Raw genomic sequence first — 27599 nt, forward strand, 5'->3', positions numbered from 1 at the left:
CCTCATCCATGGGACAGAGGGCACAAAATCCTCAGGAGCAATCCACCATGGTGATTTCTTCTTTGGATACCTCTCCAGAGCATCCTACCAGAGAAGTACCTGCGAAGAAAAAGTGCAAGTGGAAGCACTTGGACCCACCCCCCCCGGAGGAGTCTTTTACAGAAGATACTGATTTTGATGAAGGGGAGGGTTCCCCCAGGTAACCCCCTGATGATGTTTCCTTCGGGGATATCCTTGAAATCCTGAAGCAGAGGGGGTGGCTGGACTTCCCTGCAACCTTTCTTAGAGGAATTGTTATAATTAGAGGTTTTTCGTTTGCAGCCCTCTACATCTTGGATTTCTCTGCCTGCTGATGAGCTTATTAAACTGATTGCTCAGCGGGTCTGGAAAACTCCTTACTCCATTGAATTGATTCCCAAAAGATCTGACCGTATCTGTCTTCCCCCTAAGGAAGAGCAACCTTAGGCCAAGGGTATTCTTGTAGATGCCATGGAGATAGCGGCAGCCACCAAAAAGGAATTTGCAGAAGAGAGTCCTACTATCCATCCTCCTAACAAGGAGTCTAGGACTATGGATAGGTTTGGGAAGTGAGTATATGCTTCATTGACCTTTGCTCTCTGGTCCTTGAATTATATGGCACACTTCACTAGGTTCCAGAGAGATCTGAACAAAGAACTTTCAGACACTCTTGCAGGAGCAGGAGCTGAAGGGGTCCGAGATAAGGTTACCTCTCAGCTCGCAACCCTTGAATCGATTTCCAGTTTGTCCATGAGGTTAATTGCTTATGCAGCTGAAGGACAACAAGAGCAGTGGGTTCAGGAATTTCCGTAAGGAAACATTGCTGGATGCACTTGTGTGACCTTGCTGAGCCATTTAAATCTTCTTTCATCAATGTTCCATTTGATGGATAATCCCTGTTTGAGCCCAATGTTAAAGACACACTAGCCAGATGTGAGAAAGATGGGAAGATGCTTTCTTCCATGGGCGTACACTTCTGCACACCTCAACAGCCCTACTCTAGGAACCAGAGAAGTGGGAAGCTATGGTTCAAAAAGACCCAAGGACCTTTCCAGGACTCACGTGGAAAAGACTTCTCCCGGGGCAGAGGGAGAAGTAATAATGGAAGATGCCATTCTAGAGGCAGAGATGGCCCACCAAATCAGGGTTCCAGAGATGCCTTCTCAGGTAACTCCTACCAGCGCTTCTGAATGGAGGTCCGATTGCCTTCCTCTGGAGGCAGTCGGGGGCAATTGTCCCTGCACCAACATGCCTGGCTACAAATGACAATGGACAAATGGATACAAGGAATTATTTCTAGAGGGTGCATCATTCCCTTTTCTATGAATCCAAAAAGACAAAAAAAGAATCTCAGATGTTCCACCTAGTCAAAAGGAAGCAGAAGTCATAAAAATTCAAAAACTGCTTGACTCAAGGTTCGTTTTAGTGCCCAAGAAACAGGGGACTGGAGACCCATTTTGGATCTCAGCCAGCTGAACAAGTCAGTCCAACAAACCAAGTTCCGGATGGTCTCAGTACAGGCAATACTTCCATTCTTGGAAAAAGATGACTGGATGTGCTCAGTAGATCCTCAGGATGCGTATTACCACATAAAAATGGACAAGCACTCCAGGCGACTGCTGTGCTTCCAGCTGGGAGCCAGTCGCCATCATTTCATGGCACTGCCTTTTGGTCTCACCACCGCCCCCAAGGTATTTACCAAATGCATGGCAGTGGTAGCAGCGCATGTCAGACTGCTAGGATCCCGAGTATTTCCATATCTCGATGACTGGCTCCTTACAGCTACCACCAGGCATCAGCTAGTAAAGGCAAGAAATTACACCTTTCATCTTTGTACCACTTTAGGAATCACAATAAATTACAAAAAATCTCATCTGGAACCCACACAACAACTGGAATTCATTGGAGCTATACTAGACATAGTCACTGGATTTGCATCACTACCATTAGAAAGGCTTCAAAGGATCAGATCACAAGTAAATCATATGCAAGACGTATGCTATAGGCTCTAGGGTTAATGACAGCCTCTCTTACCCTAGTTTCCATGGCCAGATATCACATACAGATTCTTCAATGGCTTCTGGCCTCCCAATGATCATTAACTACTCGAACAGATGTCTCATCAAATTTTGATCACCAGTTGTTGCAAACAAGATCTGTCTTGGTGGCTCCATTCCAATAAAATCATGTTGGGCCTTCCCTTTGTCCTTCCTCAGTCGCAAGACATAGTGGCCAAGGATGCTTCTCAGATAGGGTTGGTGGGCATTATCTGAGAAGGACAGTCCAAGGCACTTGGTCCTAGATGGAGGCCAATTTGCATATCAATGTTCTGGATATGAGGGTGGTGCTCTTATTGTTGCAAGCATTTCAAGATGCCCTCCCCTTTGGAACAGTGGCAATACAAACAGACAACATGTCAGTAGTCTGGTACATCAACAAACAAGGGGAACCAAGTCTTACCCTCTTTGTCGAGAAACCCTCAGAGTATGGCAATGGGTGATTTCTTCCAACCACTTTCTAATGGTGACGCACTGTCCGGGGAACTCCAACGTGATTGCAGAGAAGTGCCTCATGAGTGGTCTCTCAGTTCAGTGGTGGTGGAAAAGATGTTCCCAGGAACAGATATATAGTAGAATCTCCAAAGATATTCCACCACTGGGGTCACCCTTTCTGCAGTCTGTTTGCATACCCTCTGAACAACAAGTGCAGCAGTTACTATGCCCTGATACCCCATCTGGGGGAGTCACCCAGAGATGCTCTTCTCCACGATTGGCTTCCCGGTCTTCAGTATGTCTTTCCTCCCACTCCTGTAATGTGTCAGTTTCTAAAGAAAGACAAGAGGTCGAAGAACAAAATAATCATCATTGCTCCATTCTGGCCTCGACAGGTCTGCCTTCCCTTCCTTTGGTCTCACCTGCTTTGGAAACCTTGGATTCTGGACCCAGCTCCAGACTTGTTATCCCATCCAGAGGGAATGGTTCTTCCAAATCTCCACCACCTCAAGCTCATTGTATGGCTTCTCCAGTTCCCATGATTTCCAGGCATTTCTCCCTCACTTCCGTGGTCCAACAGATCATTTTGGCCCACCACAAACCTTCAACTAGAAAGCTGTACCATAACAAATGGATACAATTTACTAGATGGTGGCTTGACAGTAATACTGACCCCTACGTAGCTCCTGTGGATGAAGTTTTAGATTTTCTAGCCTCTCTTTATCACTCTAGTTCCTCAGCTTCTACCATTAGAGTCCATCTCGCTGTGATATCTAATTTCCATATTGGGTTTGATGGATCGTAATTAATGTCTCATAAATTTTGCAAAACATTTTTGAAAGGAACCATAATGTTAAGGCCTCCATTTAAAGAACCCATTGTTCCATGCTACAATCTCTCATTTTTTCCCCTTTGAACCTTCTGCAATTTGTGATTTAAAGTTCTTGACCTGGAAAACTTTGATGTGATGCCCTCACCTTCATTCTTAGCAGGTTGGGTTCAGAACCGATCCTCGGTTCCGACTCGGCCCTATACAAAAGCTCGAGGTCTTCCACTAGCTCATGGCTAAAACCGTATCCCATCATAGACCACTAGAGCTCCCCATATCTCATTTGCTGCTAAACAAGATCGGGTGCTCTTCCTACTGGCTCTGGCTAAATAGATTTTCAGCTGCATATTTTGTAAAATTGTTAGCTTTTTTCCAACTGTTTTATTCTAGCTAATTTTTGACTAAGTAAATTGTCTGTGTTTCACCTTTTCTTCTGTTTTTATTGCTGTTGGCTGTCATCCTTTGTGCAAGGCCTTTCTTCCCCTATCCCTGCTTTAAACTAATTTCTAGAAAGCCTGTTTTAGTTAGAGGGTTTTTCTTTTTTTTCTTTTTCCTCTTTTTCCTCCCTTAAGTGTAGGCTAGTTTGTTTAAATTAGAGAGCTGCCTTAGCCCGTTTAACTTAGAGGGCTTTACCCTTTGTTTTTCCTCCTTAAATTCTTTGAAGCTAGCTCATTTAAGTTAGAGGGCTGCCTTTGCCCAGTTAAGCTAGATGGCCTTTCCCTTGGTGGTTTTGGTGTGATCGTTTTTTTGTGCTTGTTAAAAAAAAAATAAAAATAAAAAAGCAGTAGTATACTATATTTTCTCTGTAGTTTGTTGGCTGCTTTCCTGTTGTTGTTCCTGATTTGTCATGTCTTCTAAAGATTCTAAGGAAGCAAAACCCTTTGGGTTTAAAAAAATATGTCAAATGCAGCCAAATAATGTCTATAACTGATGGACATGCCATTTGTGTGTACTGTCTTGGAGCGCTACACCTTCAAGAGTACTGTGCCATCTGTCACTCCTTTAGTCACAGGGTATTATTAGAAAGAAAGAACAAGCTCATTCTGAGAAGCTTGTTGAAGACCCCCTTTTCTGAAGCAATCAAAGAAGGTCAGGGTCCTTCAAAGTCGGGCCAATCCCCTTCTTCAAAATCAGACAAGTTAGGGAAAAGGTCCTTATCTTTGAGTGCTCAGTCGGAGCCATCTAAAAAATTATCTAAAGTTTCTTCTTCGGACCCAAAGGCCATCAGGCCCAAGAAGCCTTCTACCTTGGCTCCTTCAATTTCAGTGCCATTGGAATTTCATTTGCAGAACCAGTCCCCTGAATTGGAACTGTTTAACTCCCACTCTAAGGTCTCCATTGTTGCAGTCCTCTAAATCTCCTGCTCCCTCCACTCGATCTTCCAGGAGCCTGTCCGATGATGATGTGGATGTGTGGTGCAGAGGCTCTTGAGGACACCAGGACTTGCCAAACTATTGCTGGATCCAACCCATAGGGCTTCAGAACTGACAAAAGCTACCCTTTCACCGCTGAGTCCTTCTCTGATCCGATCTCGGACATCGGAGCCAGAATGTCTGACTGATTATAGTGGAACCGTCGTAACTGAGACCTATCACAGGATCTTTGGGTCTGGCTATTGCTCTAACTTCCTTGGTTCCATTCAAACTAGAGGAGTCATCAGGTCCGGGGAGGGGAGTCAGATCAGGCAGTTGTCAGTTCAGAACTTGCCTCTCGAGGCGTCTGCTCAGATGAGCTTGGCTCCTACCTCAGCCTCAGAGCCAACCCCCTTGGTTCCAGGGATTTCTTCTGCTTCTTCGAAGCAGAGAGTTTCCTCAGTCCAGGGTCGGGGGGCTTTTGAGGTGACGAAGAGAGTGCTGTCTCCACAGACAGGTCCACTCTCGGGTCGGGACATTCTTCCCTCAAAGGCATCGGTGTCTATCTTGGTACCACTGCATCCACAGAGACGCAGAGACCCTAGGCCTGAGGATGCCCCATTGGGTAACCCCTTGTCTTCCAAAACCTTTCCAGAATACCCTTCTGAAGATGTCCCTCAAAAGAGGCTATCTAAGAGGAAGCATTTGGACTAACCAGAGGAGTCCATCACATCAGATACAGACCTTGTTGATTCAGAGGAGTCCCCATGGTCACCGTTTGAGAATGTTTCTTTCGCAGACATCCTGGAAATACTAAAACAGAGAGGCAGCTGGAAGCCCATCAACTCTTCCTAGGGGGAATCTAAATAAAAGGTCTTTGGGTCTAACCCTTCTGCCACTTAGGTGTCTCTGCCTTTCGACAAGCTGATAGACTTAGTTTGTCGAAAGGCATGGGAGTCTCCAGACTCAGTGGAACCTGTTCCTTGGAGGCAAAACAAATTCATCATATCACCTACAGACAAACATTTTCTAACCAAAGGAGTCTCAGTAGATGCTATGGTGGTGACGGCAGCCACCAAAAAGAAGCTTTCAGAGACGTCCTCTTCTGTACATCTGCTGAACAAAGAGTCTTGTACGATGGACAGATATAGAAAGCACATCTTCTCTTCAGCATCTTTTGTGCTTAGATGGCTGAATTATCTGACTCACTTTACTAGGCTTCAGAGAGAGATTTCCTGAAAGAGCTAGGAGATACCCTCCAAGGTTCAGTAGCTGAAGGGGTATCAAAAAGGTTTCCTCTCAGCTCTCCACCTTAATAGTCATCAAGTCCTCCATAAGGCTCATTTCTTATGCAGCGGATGGAGCGAGCAGGGCAGCAGATTCAGGAATTTCCCATTTAAATATTCTTTTGTAAATGCCCCTTTCAATGGCTCATCTTTGTTCAGGCCAAAAATCAACAACCTACTAACCAGGTGTGAACAAGAAGGAAAGACTCTCTGCTGTAGAAGTCTGTTTTCCCTACCTACTAGACCTTATCCAAAGGGTCAGAAAGGAGGAAAAAATGTGGTTTCAATAATTGCAGAGAGCTTTCCAGGACACACGTGGTGATTCTTCCCCCAGGGGCAGAGGGGGAAGTGCTAATGGAAGACGCTGAACACGCAGCAGATGGGGTCCTCAGAATCAGGGCAACAGGGAATCTTTCCTTGCTAAGCCCTTTCAGCACTCCTGAAAGGAGGCCCACTTGTCCACCTCTGGAGGCAGTCGGGGGACACTTGTCTTTGTACCCAGTAGCCTGGCTAACAATAACAAAAGAAAAATGGGTGCAAAGCATCGTATACAGAGGTTACTCCATACCCCTTTCCTTCCCCATCCCAAACACAAAAGACATCCCAGATGTTCCACCCAGTCAAAGGGAACAGGCAACTCTAGAAATACAAAAGTTACTAGACAAAAGAGTCATCCAAAGAGTCCCCGCAGACCAAATAGGATACGGAACTTACTCAAGGTTCTTTTTAGTTCCAAAGAAAACAGGGGACCGGAGACCCATCCTGGATCTCAGCAAATTAAACAAATCAGTAAGAAAGTCAAAGTTCCAGATGGTGACACTGCAGTCAATCCTCCCTTTTCTGGGACAAGATGACTAGATCTGCTCTATAGACCTCCAGGATGCATACTACCACATAAAAATGAACAGGCGATCCAGGAGTCATTTGCACTTTTGGCTGGGAGACAGTCACTACCAGTTCCAAGCTCTGCCCTTTGGCCTCACTACAGCCCCCAGAGTGTTCGCCAAGTGTATGGCAGTAGTAGCGTCTCACTTCAGAAGCCTAGGATTCTGAGTGTTTCCCTACCTAGAGGACTGGCTCCTAACCACCAGCACTGAGCATCTACTATCCAAAGCTAGAGACACCACCTTGCACCTCTGCTCTCACCTAGGAATCACAATAAACAACAAAAAAATCTGCCTTGTTGCCATCTCAGCATATCATTTTTATAGGAGCAGATCTAGATACAACAAACATGATGGCAAAACTTCCCTCCGAAAGGGTTCAAGTCCTAAGACGTCAGGTCCTAAACCTTCTTTCCAAGAAAAAAGTACTAGCAAGAACAGTCCTCAAAGTCTTGGGAACCATGGCAGCAGCGATAACTCTAATTCCATTAACATGTCTGCACATGAGACTTCTACAGTGTTTACTGTTCACTCAGTGGTCTGTGCAGGAACTACCCATGTCCAACCAAATTTTGTTAATGGAATCTTGCAAGAAAGACCTTCATTGGTGACTTTACTCCACTCATGTCACATTAGGTCAACCCTTTATTCTTCCCCAGCCATTAGCCATAGTGACCACGGACACTTCCCAGATAGGGTGGGGGGGGCCATTATCTGGGAAGGACAGTCCAAGGCACTTGGCAGGACCATGAGTCCCATTTGCACTTCAGTGTTCTAGAGATGAGAGCAGTGCTTTTAGCATTGCAGTAATTCCAGGACTCTCTCCTGCTAGGAACTATTGCAATACAGGCAGATAACATGTCAGTTGTATGGTACATAAATAAGGTGGAACCAGATCTTACCCCCTTTGCCGGGAGGCCCTGAGAGTATGGCAGTGGGCGACCACGTACCAACGCTTTCTAGTAGCAACGCACATCCCAGGGAAAAGGAAGTGATAGCAGACAAACTCAACAGAGCTATTTTAATGCCTCATGAGTAGTCCCTAAAACAGGAAGTGGCAGAGAAGATTTTCTACAAATGGGGCTAGCCTTGCTGCAGCCTTTTTGCCACATCCATAAACACCAAATGCAGTAGCTACTTTGCCCTGATTTCCCCCCTTTGGGGGAGTCACCAAGGGATGCACTTGTCCACGATTGGCCCTCAGGTCTCCTTTACGCATTTCTTCCCTTTCCATTAGTACCCCAAGTCCTTCAGAAAGCCAGTCACTTGGGAAGGAATTTGCCCCATACTGGCCTTGTCAAATATAGTTCCCCTTCCTATGGCCTCACCTCCAGGAGGAGCCATGGTTTCTGGACCCAGTTCCAGACCTCCTGACTCATGCTTCAGGGACACTCAACCCTTCCCTTCAGATTCTCTATTCTCTGTCAGTAAAGCATATCCTGATCTTATCTCGTAAGGCTTCGACGAGAAAGTTATATAGAAGCAGATGGAAAAGATTTTCTTCATGGGCCTTGAATAACCACATTGATCCCTTCTCTGCCCCAATAGTTTCCATTCTTGAATTCCTAGCAAAGCTGTTTAATGAAGGGGCAACTGCAGCTACTATTCGAGTTCAGTTAGCAGCCATATCTAATTTCCATTTAGGAGAAACAGGTCCCAATGTGATGTCCCACAGACTTTGCAAAGCCTTTCTCAAAGGTACTCTTTTATTAAGACCAACTGTTAAGGTCCCTCCACCACCATGGGTCTTGAATTTTGTCTTATTCCATTTGATTCTTCCCCCTTTCAAACCTACACCATCCTGCGATCTCAAGTATTTGACTTGGAAAATGATTCTTTTGATAGCTATTACTTCTGCTAGAAGAGTTTCAGAGCTAGAAGTATTGTCAATAAAGCCTCCTTACATGCTTTTCCACAAAGACAGAGTATCCCTATGAACAAACCCATCCTTTCTACACAAAGTATGCTCAGAATTTAACCTGAACCAATCCATAGAGCTAGCATTTTTTCCCTAACTATGACAACAAGGCAGAATATATCGTACATCAACTGGATGTACATAGACAGTTACATTTCTACTTACATGGACAAAAGATTTCAGAAAGTCTGACCAATTATTTGTATCCTTCTCAGACTCAAAGAAGGGAGCTCCTGTGTCTAAGGTCACATTTTCAAAATGGCTATCAGATTGTATTACCTTTGCTTACCAATCACAAAACAAAAAAACTTCCCCATAAAGTAAAAAGTCATGGTACAAGAGCCATTGCAACCTCTTCTGCCTTTCAAGCTAGACTACCTATTGATACCATTTGTGTTGCAGCAACAGGGGAAAGGCCTCATACTTTTATCACTCATTACAAAGTTGATCTCGCCTCCAGGAACAGTGCCTCCTTTTGGTCCACTGTTCTGAAGAATATTCTCTCTTGAGCCACCCAAGAAAGATGGTGCTGGGGACTCTGTACCAACATGCTAAGAATGAAGGCAAAATAGGACAACATCACATAAAGAAGTTATGTACTCACCATAACGTTCATGTGTGTTGTCCATCTCGCCTTCATTCTTACATCCCACCCTCCTTCCCCCAGCCCTTTGCTCCTGGAAGACCGAGCTGATGCAATTGGCTGTTTAATGTTCTCTGACCTTCTTGATTGCTTTATTAGGTATTCAGTGACCTTTATTTAGCTATATCAGCAAACAAGATCTGGGGAGCTCTAGTGGTGCATGATGGGACAGGGTTTTAGCCACAAGCTAGTGGAAGACCTTTAGCTTTTTATAAGGCTGAGTCGGAACCAAGGATCAGTTCCGAACACAACCAGCTAAGAATGAGGGGGAGATGGACAACACACATGGAACATTATGGTGAGTACATAATTTCTTTTTTTTTTAATACCTATCACTTCAGCCAGAAAAATATTGAAGATTCAAGCCTTGTCCTGCAAGCCCCCCTATTTAGTATTTCATAAGGACACGGTTTCCCTGAGGACTAATCCATCCTTTTCACCTAAGGTTGTTTCAGAGTCAAGTATTAATCAAACCTTACCTCTACCAGTCTTTTTCCCTAATTTCCTCCAATAAAGGAGAGTACTGTCTACACTTATTGGATGTCCGCTGGCAATTATGCTTTTACCTCCACAGTACAAAGGGCATCAGAAAATCCTACCAACTGTTCATTTCCTTTTCCTCACTTTTCTTAGGTAACCCAGTTTCTAAGGTTACCTTAGCTAAATGGCTTAGGGATTGTATCACATTTATTTATCACTCAAAGGGATTTCACCCGCCACAGCCCATGAAAACCCATTCAACTAGAGCTATAGCAGCTTCTGCAGTTTTTCATGCTAGAGTTTCTGTAGATGACATTTGTGCAGCAGCTACATGGGCATCTCCTCATACTTTTATTACCCATTACAAACTGGATCAGGTCTCTAGGGGATGTGCATCATTTGGTTCGATGGTACTCAGGAATATTCTTTCATGAGACCTCCCAAGATTCCGGTAGCTAGGGAGTATTCTGTGAAGATTGACAACATCAGATAAAGAAGTTATGTCTTACCATAACATTCCATCTGTGTTGCCGATCTTCACTAATCCTTGACATTTCCTCCCTCCTTCCCCCTGTCTAAGATTCTTACTAGACCGAATAGCCCCAAAGACTGGCTTCTTAATAGGGACACAGATATGGTCTCTTATTTATTACTACTTGTCTGTCTATCACTATTATAGGCAAACTCAATCTGAGGTAATTTAGTCAGGAGAATTATGGGTAGAGCCTAGCTCGAGAGTTTGGGAGGCACGAACTGAAAAGCAGTTGAGTCGGTTCTGAGCCCACAGTCAAGGATTAGTGAAGATCGACAACACAGATGGAACGTTATGGTAAGAAATAACTTCTTTTTTTTTTTTAGGTATCAATGATTTTTTGTGACCCCCCCCCCCCCGAGAGGAGTTCAGAATGGATAGCACAATGCAACAATTATCCCAACGCATCTGAATACAGGAGGGGGGATTGGAACATGTCCAAGAGGAACAGATCCAGGGGGAGAAGTCACTAAATGTTCCAGTTATGAGCAACAATGTTTTTTCTTTTAAAGGTTTTAAAATTTATAATTATAGTAATTTAACTGGTGATGCAGTTTATTTAACAAAGGATTTATTTTTGTACCAGCCAGGGATATTTGTGTGGTATGATTTATTGACTGAACTGAGAATTTTTTTTTGAAAAATGAATTTGGAATTGATTTTTGAAAGGGGGAGGAGAGGACACAGAGGGGGTTTGAAGAGAAAAAGTTTATTTAACTTCCTGGTGAATCCTGTTTTAAATCAATCTAAATTATTATCAAAGCTGAATTTAGAAATTTATTTGAGTATGAGTGAAAAAATACTATAATTTAACTCAACAGAAAGTATTATTAAATAAGTTGAGGAAGGACAGGACAATTACAGTTATGAAATCAGCCAAAGAGGATAGAGTGGTCCTTATGGTCTATAATCAGTAAGTTCTTCAGTTACTGTGGGATACTGATACCTACATAACGGTTTCAAATCAGGAGGTTGAACTCACTTTTAAAGCTATAGATGCTACTGTATATGACCTACTGATGACAGGTGATTTATAGAGAGAGGAATATGACTGTATGGTGGCACATGTATCAGTTAGTTCCTCCTTTTTTTGGTATCCCTAAGATGCATAAATGTTTAAATGACTCACCATTAAGACCTATAGTAGCCTCAGCTGGATCTAAAATTGAACCTTTGGCTAAATATATTGATTTCAAACTAAAGTCTTTTTTTTAAAGATTTCTGGAACTTTTTAGATTTGATTTGTAATGTTGATTTTTAGACTAATACTATATTAGTTACCACTGATGTGAAAGATTTATTCTCGACCATACTACATGATACTGGCTTAGACAAGCATTGGTCTCCTTCAAAGAGCTGACTGATAGGGAAGTTAGGAATATCTCCTTAATGATGGAACTTGTTCTCCACAATAATTATTTTTTTCTTTGAAGGAGAGCTTTTTAAACAGATCAAGGGAGCAGCTATGGGGGCGGCACCTGTTTATGTCAACATTGTAATGTGGGTATGGGAGAAACAAGTACTCTTTGAATCTAATTTTATGGAAAATATTAAATTTTATTCCAGATTTTTGGATAACATTTTTTTTTAATTTGGAAAAGTTCATTGGAGAGTTTGAACTAGTTTATAATATATATTAATGCATCAACTGATTTTTTAACTTTTACCCATAGTTTTAATGATACGACTATCAATTATTTAGATGTTGAATTATATAAAGACATGACATGAGTAAGGAGACATTTGAATCCACTATCTACCATAAATCCACTTTTTACAATTCCTATCTTTTATATAGTAGCTATCACCCCTTTAGGTAAAAATATGGTTTAGTTCAAGGACAGATGGTAAGATTGTCATAGATGATTTCAGAGGAAAGAAATGTTTGGAAGAATTAGGTTTATTAAAAGGATCTTATTTGAGAGGGCTATCCAGTAAGATTATGTGAAGAGGTAGTGAGAGATGTCATTATTAAGACAGCAACAAATTTTTAACCAATTTGAAAAGGGAAAATTTAAGGAATGAAGAGACTGATACCCTCAGTATTGTGTTCAATAAAGAGATGGTTTACCTTTTAGTCTCAGGAACGACATAATTAAAGAAATTATGCTAGGAATCTGGAAGGTGTTGGTTATTGCACACAAACCATTAATGAAGTTAGTTAAGGGTATGGATTTTGTTTTAAAAGGGGTAAAAACCTCAGAAATATTCTTGAAGGTAACAGTTCTGACAGCAGTGAGAATGGTATTATGGAAACACATGGAGCTTGCCCTTATTGTCTGTATATTGTTAGTGACAAAATTAAGTCCAAAAAGAAAAAGAAAATTGGAAACACTCTAAAACAACAAATATTTAATCCAAGTTCAAGTTTGCAAGTAGACACTTTCACCTTCAAGGCTTCTTCAGGTGAAATAAATACTATCAATTAAAAAACATAATTTAAATACATTTTAAAAAGTCACATGACTCTAATTACACATTCTGATGCAACATATTTAAATAAGGCTTTAAAGTAAAACTGTCATTAAGACCAGGTGTTACAAATGCTCTCATTCTTAAAATCCATCTCATCTCTTCATTTTCAGTCAAAAGTTTTATATTCCCACCCCACAATGGTCTATAAACTACTTTTAAAATCATAAACTTAAAATTATGTTGATCACCTTTGTCTATAATGTGTTTACTAAGAGCATTTGTGACAACTGTATGTCTAATATCACTGAGATGGCAAGCTATACACTCTTTAAATTTCCTGTTTGTCATTCCCACATAAAAAGCATCACAGATATCACACTTAGCTAAATATATTAAATTGCTTGTGTTGCAATTCCCATATGCATGTAAAACAAGTTCTCTACCTGTCATTGGATGTGTAATGGACTTCTGTGTGAACATATGCTTACAGTAAACACAAATCCCACATTTAAAAGTACCTTGTTTCACTTTTCCTAATTTAAATAATTCCTTGCGTTGCTCCTTATAACATAACATCTGTTTCAAAATGTTCTTCCTTTTGTACCCAAAAGCAGGTGGATCCCCTACTATTTCCTTTAATGCCGGAACGTCCCTTAAAATTGACCAATGTTGCCTAATAATATTCCTTACTGCTTCAGTGTTCCTGTTATAGGTAAGCATGCACCTCATTTTATTTACTTGCGGTCCCGCTCTAGCTCTGTCCTGACTCACACTACCAAAATAGGGCTGAAGCCGTCTGCTTTGTCTTTGCTGGTGTGTGCTCCTACTAGCAACACGGACTTCAGACTCTGAGTAACCCCTGTTTAGAAAGTCAGAGACCACAACATCCAGTTGTTCGGACATCCTGTCATGTACAGTATTTAATCTAACTACTTGTTGCATCTGGTTTGTAATTATATTTCCAAACATAAATGGAGGATGCATGCTATTATGATACAAGTAACTATTAGGGTCTATATTAGAACACTGAACATTCAAAATGTCGAGTGTTCTAATATCGAACCGTATCAATCGAAAATTAAAATCATCAAACATTCAGAACAGCTAATTTTTTCCTAGGGAAAAAAGTCGCTGTTCCAAAACACATACACACAACACAAGCACACCAAACAAACAGCAATCCACACACATACACCTAAACTCTTACACCTAACCCTACACTAAACTATACATAACACCATTAACTATCCACTTACCTTAACCCTAACCCTAAGGTCCGTCACTATCGCACAGTCACGTCACCCGTGCCCTAACCCTAACTCACCTACCCCGCCCTAACACTCACATCCATACAATCGCACACTTACCTGACCCATGCCCTAACTCACCTAACCCGCCCTAAACCTCATGTCCACACAGTCGCACACTTACCTGAACCTGACCCGTAACTTTCCACCATAGAGCTGAAAATACCGAAGCAACAGAAACGGACAACCAAATTATTTCCCTAGGAAAAAATTTGGTTTCTGTTTCTTCGATATTTTCGCTGAAAACAGGTTGATATTAGAACACTCGACATTTTGAATGTTCGCTGTTCTAATATAGACCCAACTATTACACTTAACCTCCTTTCTGTATAGTTCTGTATATACTATACCCTGCTCATCCTTCTTTAATTTTACATCAAGGAACATAATCTGATCCTTAGATATATCATGTTTGAATCTTAAAAATGTAGTCAGTCATGTCAGGCATTTTATGTGGGTAAAATGGAGAGATCTGTAAAACACAGACTATGTGAACATCTTTATTGTATAAGGGGGGGGTGGTACCAATAATGCCCTCTTTAAACATTCTTTGCTTTGTATTAATTTCAGTTCATTTGAGGTCTTTTATATTAGAAAACATCTCTCCATATGCAAAAGGGGATAACTGGCAAACATATTTGGAATATAAGGAATTATGGTGGCAATTACTAGGCAACTTTATTCCCTGGCTTAAATGGTAATATCTCTATAAACAGATTTTAAAACTGTGATCTATGAAGTTGTAATGGATTTGAATTATTACATCTATGTACATTTATTTTGTATGTATTGTTTAAATATCTTTTATAATTAAAGGGTTTCTTCTTGTTAGGATGTATTCATCTGATATATACCTTTAAGGGGCTGTTTAACGAGTAATGAAGGGAATTTAATGATTGGATAGGGTATATAAAGCATGTAAGTGTGTACTGTTTTTATTCTAATGAAGTCCACTTAATCAGGACAAAAGTGCTTAACATTAAAGAGTTTGCCTTTTTACATTTTTTACTGGGATAATATTGTAACCCCCCAGGGAGGCTTGGAAGAAAAGTTTCAGATTGACATAAGTGCTTTATAGTAATATTTTGTCGTAAAGCTATAACCATTTATTGATTTTAAAAAAAGTTTGTTCTGATTAAATCCAGTCTTTTTGAATTTATAAGATGATAGAGTTGGTGAGATACAAAAGCAGGTGGCTCCCAAGCGACTTGATTTAATAAATTGCTCTGTTTTAAACACTAGCTTGATTGAGCAGCTGTTTTTGGTATTTTTTATCAGAAGACCAATCATGGTATGAAGCAGGTTCTAAGAAGAACCTTGTGTAATAAGGAAACTCTGGAGGATATAGAGTGGCATGCAATGTTCACTGGCATGATTACATGATTGTATCATATGCTCATTGCTCTCTTTTTGATTTGTTGTTTATTTCATTGAATGTAGTCCTCAGAAAGGGGTTGTGAGGAGTTTGGTGCCTTACTTATATGTATACTGTTGCCATTTATTTTGCAGTTTTTGAGGCTATTTTATGAAATTATGCAACAAGAACCTTAAAAATGTTTTGAGTTATTTCTTGGCAGCACATAATAAAATGACTTAATTTATGAATAATTGCTGGGTTTGACATTCTTGAGAAGGAACTGGATTATTTAAGGTATTATAAACAAAGTCTGTCGTAAAAGAATACAATACAATGTTAAATACATACAAATTAATGTATTTTGTTCTGTGAAAAAAGTTATAATGATAAAAGATAAGCACGGCGTTGTGCATTAATTCTTTAAGCCTTTCATTCGCAGTATTGCTGTATTTTCACCTCAGCAGATTCAGATTCATTCATTCATTCATTCATTCTGTTTTCCTGCTTAATCCAGTACAGGGCCACAAGGGAGCCAGAGCCTGCTTGGCACTCACTGGGCACATGGCATAAAATGCTTATTTTGAACAGACCGCAATCCCTTTCAGGATGTGCATATACAATCACTCTAACACTGTACTCACACCTAAACTTGTTTTTGTGCAACACCAATTCACCTGTGTATATCTTTTGGCTGTGGGAAGAAACCAGAATACCCAGGAATAACCCACATGAACACGTGGAGAGCATGCAGGTTTCACAGAAGGCACTCAACTGAGGAACCAAACTAGATGACCAAACACTAACAGCTATACCATGATGCCATCCCAATCAGAGACACAGTTAAATGATAGCATGAATAAGAGAGTAGCATTTGTTATGTGTTGAAGAATTTTCAAGCACAGAAGTTCTTATTATCAGGAAAGATAAAAGTGGATTTTTTACTGCTTTAAAAAGAATGCTTTCTATATATTTAAATATCTATCTCCTTTCAAGGCATATGCCAAGGTGCTAGAACACTTTTTAATCATTTTTTTCTGCCCAAATTCAGTTGTAAAAATAAATAAGTGTTGGCCTTGCTCTTTCTGATAGTCTGTACCCCAAATTCCTACATGCCTATATTACTTTTATATTGAGCCACTAAGACATATCGTAACTCCCATGTGGAATCTAACACCTGAACTTTACAAAGCAAAAAATATCATTCACTGCCTAAACTTGGACCCAAATATAAGGTGGAATCTTAACAGCCAATGTTATTGTTTTCCCGAGAAGCCAAAATTCTTGATAAGGCAGTAGCAATGCAGCTAAAAGGAGGGAAGGTCAAGATCCCTAAGTAAGGGAAGCTCTTCATCCCACCTTCAGACCTGTCAGTGAAACACCATGGAACATCTCCAGTTAATCCGTAGCAGTTATTTGCTCTCTCTGATTAGGCATTGTCTATTTTGAAAAAGATTAACTCCAGTACTAGAAGGTTTTCTCTCTCTAAGTGGACTGCATTTTATGTCTGGCATAAAAAACATTCTTTTTACTGAGTATATTGTTTTAGTTTCTCAAGTATTACTTCATTTAATGTATTTAATTAATTTAGGGTGTGCTTGCTTATCGGCTAAAGTATGTCTTTTTGCAGCACTATCCTGTCTGATGATGGATGCTCATTTTCCATATGCAGTACTCTTAAACAACTTTTAAATGTAGCTTACTCTGAGACCTCCTAGACATCCAGTGGATCCAGTTTAGGATTTTAATTTTTGTAATAAAGTAATGGATTTAACCTCCATTTAAAATGATCAAGTCTGCTGAACTTAAACATTTGTCCTGCAAGGTTTTTTTGTTTGTAATGGCTGTTACTTCAACAAGAAGATATTCTGAATCATGTGCCGTAATGTACAAGGAGACTTATGTTCTCTTCACAAAGAATGATTATTCTAATAAAAAATCCTTTTCAGGATAAGGTGGTCTGTGAATATACTGTGTATTAATCTGTTCAGTTTCCAGCTTTTTATCTCAAACAGGAAAACAAAAAAAAAAAAATATCACTGTGCAGATATTGACAAGGCTCTAAGGTATTATATACAAATGGCAGAACTCAGTAGATAGACAACAGACAGGTCAGTTGTTTATTTCATCTAAGAGAAATAGGACTGTTCGCATCTAATCAGGCATTCTCCAAGTGGTTAACTAACTGTGTTATTTTCTAGAATGTCAAGTACAGAACAGTATCAACTAGACATGTTAGGGATTACTCTACCATGTTAGCAACTATCCAGCCTATGGCTGACCAAGGTCACTGACGATTCCAAATTGGGAGCAAATCGATTCCCCCCAGCGATGCTAACATGCAGCAGAGAGGGTTAATGCAGACAAATGATTGGTGCCAAAGCCACAGATTAAATCTAAATGCAAAAAATGCACTATTATTTCCTTTGAGAAAGCTAACATCCCTGTTAATTACATAATAAACAGCACCCCCTAAGTGTAGACCCAGTGGTACGTGATCTGGATACTCTGTTTGATAGCAATCTGAACTTCAACCACCACGTATCCACAGTAGTAAGAAAGATCTTCCTGTGTGGCACATCTCATAAGTAAAGGCATCACCTCTAGATCTAAGGATGATATAATTCAAGTGTACTTGGCCCTCATCAGACCAGTAAATTAATAAAATGCCCCCTTTTGCATGTATCTCACCAGACACCTACAACAGCTGGAGAGACCACAGAGGTTTCTCACCAAGAAAATGCAGGGTACACGAAAAAAGTCTGATGCGGAAAGACAGAAAGCCCTGTCAGTGTATTCTGTCTCCTACAATCTGCTAAGCGGAGAGCTGTTCCTGACTTACAGGGCAGTATGTGATCCGGCCCTGATGGAAATGCTGCACATTCATAAATCAAACTGCATGAGGGTCACTTACTTCAGGGATCTTAACCTAGTCTCTGATATGAACAGATCATACTGGAGAGATAGATACATCTCCCAGAGACTACCCATTCTCTGGAAAAAGCTTCCCATTCATGTGAAGCAGAGCCCCTCCCTGAACCTCTTCAAACACATCCTATATCAATGGATGAGTGACCATAAATTCACTCCTGGGGTGGTGCCCATGTGTACTGACAATTGTGGCAACTCAGTGATAAATATGAATAGGTGTGTAAGGGGTGTAGGGCCGTTAACCTAGTAACCTCCTATAAACCTATGAACTTCATTTTTCTACAGAAATATTTCTGCTAAAAGTATCTGCAGGTTTCCCACATCATCATTTGTCCACATATTTTCAAAGCATTACTTACTGGATTTTTCCATCCATAAGTAACGAAGGCTTTGCTACAACAGTACTTCAGAGAATATGATAAACCATCCAACTCCTACAGAACCTTTAAACTGTAGTAGTTTGTAATCTCACATTCACTGAATTCTGCAGCAAAGCACATTGCAGTTGTATAAGAACTCATCATAGCACAAATAATAGGATTATAAGAAAGGTATCCTTCCTCTGCCCCCTGGTATTATGTGTATACTGGGTCTGAAAACCAATATATCTGTTATTGTGTAATCCATCTGCGTGACCTTTTTAACTTACAGAAGTAGAGCTTGCACACAAGCACACACACACACACACACACACACATATATATATATATATATATATATATATATATATATATATATATATATATATATAAAATTGGAGTTTTAGTCTTCATGCAAAAAATATTTGAATATTGTTTTCTGTACAGAAATAGCCGGCTTTCCTTTATATTTGGATTATACCATATTGCCTGTGTGAATATATATTTCCTGTTTCTAATATCCTAGCTTTTTAGCTGGCTACAGTATTATTTGTTTATTCAGTCCTTCTTAAACTTAGAGGCAAAAAATAATAAAAGTATGTGAATAAATTGCTTCATTATATACCTGATCTACCTGCCTCCTAATGACCATGGCTACAGACTGCACTGTCCTTTACTATGGGACATCCAGGTGATAAAGAATTTAGCTATGTAGTAAGATCTGCCATCTACAGACCTTTCATACATATATTAAATCCTGTAGTAATAATTCTATTTTGTGCATCTGCTGTTTTATGATCAGCTATCACACAGCCATTTTTCTTGTATAAAACTTATCTTCATTTATGTATCATGGCTGTGTGTTAATTTTTCAGGCATAGACCAAAGAAGACATGAATCAAGCTACAGACCCTCTAAACATCCTGTTGAGCAGAGCATGAAACATGAAGAAAAACATCATTGGGGATTAAAAGGAAAAACTGACTCACTAAAAAGAAAGAATATTTGTTCATAGAAGTTTATTTTGCTGCTTTTCTTCTTTACTTTGAAACAATGTATGTAGCCCATTAAGTGCAATGATAATATACTTACTTTATTTATTGCCATTTTGTAAATCAGACACTATGCAGATTTAGTTTACTTTCATTGGAAAATATTAATAAATATTATATCTGATGTCTTTTTTCATCCATTCCTCAACTGATGGGTCTCAAACCTGACCTTGAATCAGTTCTGGGCCACTCGATAGACTTTACGCTCCATAGCTTGAGATCCACCCCTTACACATAATCCCCCAACTACTGTTCAGAAACCTCAGATCTCATTTGCCACTTCATCAATAAGATGGGTCATTAGATAAGTGCATTTGTTATTTCCATACTCCTCTTCTTAATCCTCACTTTTATCCCCCCCTTTATATATATATATATATATATATATATATATATATATATGAAAAAAAGAGAAAAATAAGTTATATACTCAGAATTTCCTCATTAGTTTTGGCATTTGGGCCTTAAGCCTTTGCTCTTTTCTTTTGCTTTCTTATGGTAAATCTTCCATGTTTAGTTATTGTCTGTATTTTCTTGAATTTTCTTGTAATTTCAGCAATGTCAGAAAAACCTACTGGTTTTAAAAAGTGCTCTGCTTGCGGACATACAATTTCAAATTCTGACAGCCATTCACAATGTGCATACTGTTTGAGCCCAGGGGATCTTAATGTTTCTTGCGACATATACTCCAGTTTCAAAAACAGGGTTTTGGTCAAGAGGAAAATTTAATTAATCCTGAGAGGTCTCCTTCCATCCTCTGCTTCTTTTATGTCTGAAGCCCCATCTTCCTTTAAGGAATCCTCTGACAGGACACAGCAGAAAGACCCAAGGAGACGAGAAAGCATTCCTCTGACTGCTGTACTTTCTCAGCTTCTTCAGGCTTAGCTCAACCTAAGAAAACATCTAACTTATCAGATCCGAACACCTCCAATGGATCCACTTCAGCAAAAACAAAACCTTTGGATCCACCTTCTCATCTAGAGCCAACTGGATCCAGCTCTAAGTCACAAAGTTTTTCTCCAAAACCTGTGTCTTCAAGGCTTCATCCCCTCTTCATTCAGGACACACCTTGAAGAGCTTCCCATCCCTCATCAACTCCATCTTCTATCAGGTAATCCAGGAGCTTATCAGAAGTGGATGTGGATAGGATGATGAGAAAATTTATCAGAACCCAGATTCAGTTGGGTGTTTTACTGGCCCCAGCTCCCATCAGCCTCGTGCGCTTCTCCACCATTCAGCTCCAAGCTTTAACTCCTACTCTGATCTATCAAATGGTTTGGGAGTTTTTTGGACCCAAGACTTCCAAGTGTGTCTGTGTTGGATCTGAAGACTTGCCTTTCTTCAACTCCAATACTTTCTCTGATCTGGATGGATCCAACTTTACTGGATCCAGAAGCATCTCAGAGCAGTAGCATCAGTGCTGGATCCAGTTGGTTGGGATCAGTTACAAACTTCAGTGCTGAACAGTTTGGCTCCGACTTCTACCTTGAGAGTGGAGCAGGGAGAATTGGTTTACAACCCTCACAGGCTACATCAAACCTCAAACAAGATTGGATGCATTAATGAAGCAGGCATTACATGTCCTTACTTTTCATTCATCTCCAGCCAAGTTATTTCTCCAACTGCTAGGTTTGATGGCAGTCTCCATAGTATTAGATCCCTTGGCATGCTTCCACATGAGAGTTCTACAGTGGACTGTAGCAGTGCAGTGGTCCTTTCATTCTTCCTTCTTCCTAGGCCACAGTGACTTTGGATGCCTCCCAGCTGGGGTGGGGGTGGGGGGAATACTGGGGAAGGCCAATCCAAGGCATGTGGTCCCTGACAGAGGCCAGTCTTCACATCAATGTCCTAGAAATGAGAGCAGTCCTATATACATTGTAGGTGTTGCAAGATGTTCTCCCTGTAGGAATAGTTACAGTTCAGACAACATGTCAGTGGTGTGGTTCATCATCAAACAAGGGGGAACCAGATCTTATCCACTCTGCAAGGAGGCAATGAGAGTTTGGCAACGGGTGATATCTTCTGACCACTTTCTCTTGACAATGCATATTCCAGGGGAAAACCAATATGCTAGCAGACAAGCTGAGCAAGTCCATTGTACTCTCTCATGAGTGTTCTCTCAACCAGTCAATGATGGACATGGTATTTTACCAATGGGGCCAACTGTGCTGTGATGTCTTTTCCTTGATCCCCCATGGAAGAAGAGTTACCGAGAGATGTTGTAATTCACCTTTGGCCATACAGTCTATTATACACCTTTCCTCCTACTCCTGTCATTCCCAAGTTTATTCAGAAAGCTTTCCAGTGGAAGAGCAAGGTGATCCTCATTGCTCCATTCTGGACTCGCTAAGCATGGTTCCTCATCCCTTGGCCTCACCTACTTCACCCTGCCTGGGTGTTGTATCCTGTTTACTACCTTCTGTCTCACCTGTCTGGACTGCCTCACCCAGACATGCTATCCCTCAAACTGACTGCATGGTTTGCATTTCCAGTGATGGCTGGAAGTTCTAGGCTTTCCTCACATGTGTGATACATTCTAATATCATCCCAACAAACCTCTACCAGGAAACTTTATAAAAGTAAATGGAAAAGATTATCAATTTGGTCCCTTCAGAGACACTTAGACCCCTTTTCCTCATTGATTCCAGCTATTTCTAATGTTGGAGCTAATTATTCGACTGTATAGGGGCATTTGGCTACCATCTCAAATTTTCACCTGGATGTAGATTGTTAATTCTTAGCTTCCTTAAAATATTGCAAAGGCTTTCTTAAGGATACCTTGCTGCTTAGACTAAGGATCCTGCACCTCCATGGGACCTCACACTAATTCTTCAGGCCCTTACTCATGCCCCCTTCAAACCCACAGCAAGGACAGAGTTGAAATTTTCACTTCAGAGTAGTTAATCCTTTCCACCTAAAGTGGTGTCAGAAACTAACCTCAACCAATCAGTTAATCAACCAGTCTTCTTTCCCACATTTTCCAGTAAGGGAGAATAAATGCATTTACTGGATGTCCATAAATAACTCAGATTTTACATTCACAAAACCAAGGACCTAAGGAAGTCAGAACAACATTACCTATATTTACAGGAGCAAAGGTCTGTCATTACCCAAATGTCCTAAAGTACACTCCACCAGGTCTATGGCCACATAATCTGCTTTTTGGTCTAAAGCATCTTTAGATAATATCTGTACAGTTGCTAAATGTTCCAGTGCACTCATTACAAATTAGACATTTTATCCAGATAGGCTCCACTATACTCCTGAATATCTTCCCTTGAGGACTACCCAAGATTACTGTAGCTGGGGACTCTGTCCCATCAGTTGAGAAAGAATGAAAAAGACAACATCAGATACTATAGTCATGTACACCATAACAAGCATCTATGCTGCCTGTTTTTCTCCTTCCTCAACCGCCCATCCACCATTCCCCCTTCCATTTTGTCTGGATCCTAGTATGACCCAAGGGATATTCCTGATTAGTTTCTGCTGTGTGGGCTTCAGAGTTCTCTTTTCCTGATTCTTCCCCTGTTTCCCACCTTTTCATCTTCTGGATTCTTTAACTCAGAGATTACTGTTAGCTGCTTTTTCCAGCTTTACGTTGTGATTAACTAAACAGAGGGCAAACTCGATCTGAGGTATCTCAAGAGTAGTTGGGGGATTATGGGTAAGGGGAGGAGCTTGAGCTATGGAGCCTAAAATCTGTTGAGTGGCCAAGGACAAATCCGAGACCTTCAGTTGAGGAAGGATGAAAAGAGACAACACAGATGCAGAGTTATGGTGAGTACATAACTATAATTTTAAAACAATTACATTTTATGGATACAGAACGACTAAAATGATTAAAGTTTATACTGTTTAGAAAATTATATAAATAGTGTACTAGACAGTTAAATAGCTGACACAACAGAAATTAAAACATGGCTGTTATCACAAAGATATTTTGCCTTGTATTCTTCTTTATCCTTTCTGGGCTATATATCAAGGAACATTTTATGATCTGAACAGCAATTATATTGTTTTGTAGTTGAAAAAGACAGTGTTTTTGTTGACTTATTTTTCTGTGTACCTTTAAGTGATCAGATGACTGCTTTCCTAGCTTGCAGTATGACAAGTGAAGAAATACAGTAAGATGGATGTAGACTAAGTGACCATCTACATCCTGTTTAGTTTTAGCAGTATTAGTGAATCTCTCATATTCACTTACAATCCTTAGCAGTTCCATTAGTTTTCTGTGTGAAATCACAAACAGTGGGATAAGGATATCTTCCTTTTTCTCCAGTGCTGTGTAAACTCAGAGCTAGTATATTTAAAGTTATAGGTATGGGGGAGGTGCATCCCCTCCCTGCAAAAAATAATTTTGTCTTTTTTTTTCTAGTTTCAATGAGTGCTTGATGTGAATGTGACTTTTGACATTTACGGGTTTCATGTATTGAATAATTGATGAAGTGAATATATACTCTTCAGTCTAGACCCACATAGTATATATATTGCTAGCATGATGCTGCATTTTCAATTTTACATTTCCTCTCAGCTAAGATAAAAGACTTTAACATGACTAACCCCAGTATCAAATAATCAGTCAACTGCAGGATGCCTTCAAATGAATGCAAATACATCAGGCTGGTTATGCTTGATCTCACTACTTGTTCAAACAGTGTCCCTAACTACAATGTTTCCATTCTAGTAGTAATGTATTTGTGTATTTCTTCGATAAGCAAATGCAGTGACCTAAGATGGGCCAGTTCCAGTGACAATCAGGCCCAAAAACTGAGTTAGAATTTCTGGCTGAGACAAATTGATCGTTTTGATCAGTGCTCTACCACAGTCAACAAATTCAAATAAATAATTAAAGACACTTACACCATGTACACCAGGGTACAATGAAAGTAGATTAAAAAGTCAAACCTGATATAACACTAAAATAATTAAATGTTGTGCAAGTCAACAGCATACTGCAATCAATAATGAATTAAATTATTTTATAACCTTATGTTTAAAAAGGATATAGGTAAACTACGTGTAGAGATAATGCTGTACTGCTGCAGAATATAAGGATGATAAAATATGTTACTTATAAGTGGTGCTGAAAATGTAATGTTTATTTGACTGGAATCCAGATAAAAAGTAACAGAAACCTGGATTGCTACTTACAATTTGCAAAATGCAAGCATTAGGGGTAAAAAAGTATATGCAGTGACTGGCATATGTTCTGTATATGGATCACCACCACAGTAACCTTACCTATTTGGTTATAGCCTGCTAAGGATTTTAGCTGGCCTGCTTCCAAAGCTTACAAGACACCTTTTTCATGGCCAAACCATGAAGTGACTAAAATTTCAGGTTTGGGCACCAATCCCTTCTGAGCTTTCCTGCTAGGAAAAAGCACTCCTCTTGTGGGCTTTCGAGGCTTGACAGTCAGTGAATGCTGTTGAAGTGCTGGGAGGTTCTCTTCAGGGAAAAGCCTTCCACTTTACTTTTCATGTAAGAAATTGTACCTTTTCTGTAAAAGTATAATTTCAAATCTATGAAAAAGTGTTTTGAAATAACTGACGTGAGTTTTAATTACTTTTAAATGGGAGTGTCACTTTTTTCACTTTTGTGGTAAACAGAATAACACATAGAACGTTGACAGTCCCAGTGTCTTGAGATGAAACTCACCAAAAAAACTGCAATTCAGCAGCTGAAAAGTGTGTACGAAAGCCAGTGGAACAAATGAAACAAATGGCTACAAAAACCAGCGATATCCACAGCCAAACTCTCAGCAGTTAGATAAACTTTTAGAAAGCCAGTGGAACAGATGAAACAAATGATATAAATTTCTCAAAAACCAACGGTATCCTCAGCCAAACTGTAATTTTATTAAACGAAACACAGAATAATCCAACAGGTTAAGCACTTTCACCAGGTATACCAAACGGCCAGGGGAATGGTAATGACTGTTCGAAATTGATAGATTTACCAGCTACTTGTCATTCAATCAATAAAAAGAACAGTACCAAGCTGGGTATATCGGACTTCACCTTTGACTGGTCCTTTGCGGACCTGGATTTGGAAGCAAAGTGCGTGGGTACTAGACCGAAGAATGTAATTTCCCAAAAGACCTACATACATCAAGAACCAAGTGTTGGTAATGAAAAAAGGACTGGGAATGTTGTGGAGTCCGTTAATATGACTAACAGAGAAGGTGGTAATTCCAACCACCTTTTGAAAACATTTTTGGACAAAAACTGTGTATTTGACAATAATAACCCAGTAGTAGACAATGTTAATTCTTCGGTTCCTAAAGAAACCTTAAAGGACATTATATATGACCTGGGTAAGAAGTTGAACAATATTAACAATATTAAATTAGACAATGCATATTTTAACAAATGTATGGAACATAATATAGTCCCTATGGGACTTAGATTTTTTAAATGCCCTATGGGAATTGATTTGACTGACAACATTATACAACAGTTTAACACATTTTTTGATCAATGTGGTTTTAAATATATGCAAATGTTAATTAAATATAACGATGAGAAATTAGTGAGACATGCAGGAAGTGGAGGAATTGAATGAGATTATCAGGAATGATTTAGTGTTCCCGCAATGGGAAAAACTGTATGTTAAACAGTTTAATGTAGCTGACAATGCTACCAAACCAATATATTTTCGCAAAAATAAGAAGTTTTGTAGAGACATGGAACAATATAAGAAGGGAAGGGCATATATATGGGACAAATATAAAGTGGATTATAAATATTCTAAAAAAGTTTCAAGTGAAGAATTTGACAATGTTCATTATTCATATGGGCATCAAAGGAATAATCAAGATTATAATTCTTTTCACATAGAGAACAGGAGAAGACAAAGAGACTGGAAATGGGGAGGGAATTGGAGAAGACAACAACAGGAATATTAGGTACAGTAGTGGAATGTCAAGTACAAGAGAATTTAAGTAAACAAGGGCCAATGGTCTTACAGACGAACAACAAGGATTTGTCTAACAACAATAAAGCAAAGATTACACAGGAAGGTGCAGTATACAATTATAAGAATTTTAAGATTTATAACTACACTGAGTACCCATTTACCCATTACAAACGGTACACTTTGATTTATTTTCTAAAGGGATGAATTTCATCCCCGCTACTAAATTTAGACTTGTTGACTGCATCAGTGAAATAAAAAGATATATAAGAAAACTTAATTTAAGTGTCATGTTTAAAGACACAACAAAGGATTCTAGTAAGCAAGACTACAAGTGCAAAGGGTTAAAAAAGAAGAGCACGTGTGTGCCCCCTATGTATCCGATTATTTCAATTTATGACAAATCCGTAACACAAGTATATAGACTACAAAATCATATTGGTGGTAAAAAGATTAATTATAATTTATCCTTGGAAGAACAAAAAGTCCTTACTGACTTAAGAAATTATGACAGCATTAGAATAATGAAACCCGACAAAGGGGGTGGTATTGTCTTTTTTGACAGCATGGTATATTCTTCAAAAATATATGATTTATTACACATGTTGGGAAATTATGAAACTGTATCTTTGAATGAGATTAACATTGCTTACAGTAGGATTGACTTACATATAGAAGAATTCCTGTTAGATAACAGAATCACTATAGACACTTATAATTTTATTAAAGTGGAACATCCCAAGTTAGCTTCTATAGTGGGAATCCCTAAAGTCCATAAAGATACAATAGACCCCCCATTTAGACCTATTATTTTGGGTAGTCATTCTAA

The 27599-nt window shown here is 39.6% G+C and overlaps 1 long non-coding RNA gene across 1 annotated transcript in view; it reads left to right on the plus strand.

Annotated features, from left to right (window-relative positions):
• The window catches only part of LOC122812174, a 272309-nt gene extending 252104 nt beyond the window's left edge, over positions 1-20205 (plus strand). The window contains exon 3 of the long non-coding RNA XR_006366347.1: positions 19676-20205. This is a non-coding gene — a long non-coding RNA (uncharacterized LOC122812174). The remainder of the gene's footprint in view (positions 1-19675) is intronic.
• The last annotated feature ends 7394 nt before the right edge of the window (positions 20206-27599 follow it).

Source organism: Protopterus annectens, chromosome 9.part0 (assembly GCF_019279795.1).
Source record: "Protopterus annectens isolate FY-2018-M chromosome 9.part0, PAN1.0, whole genome shotgun sequence".
NCBI classification, from domain to species: Eukaryota; Metazoa; Chordata; order Ceratodontiformes; family Protopteridae; genus Protopterus; species Protopterus annectens.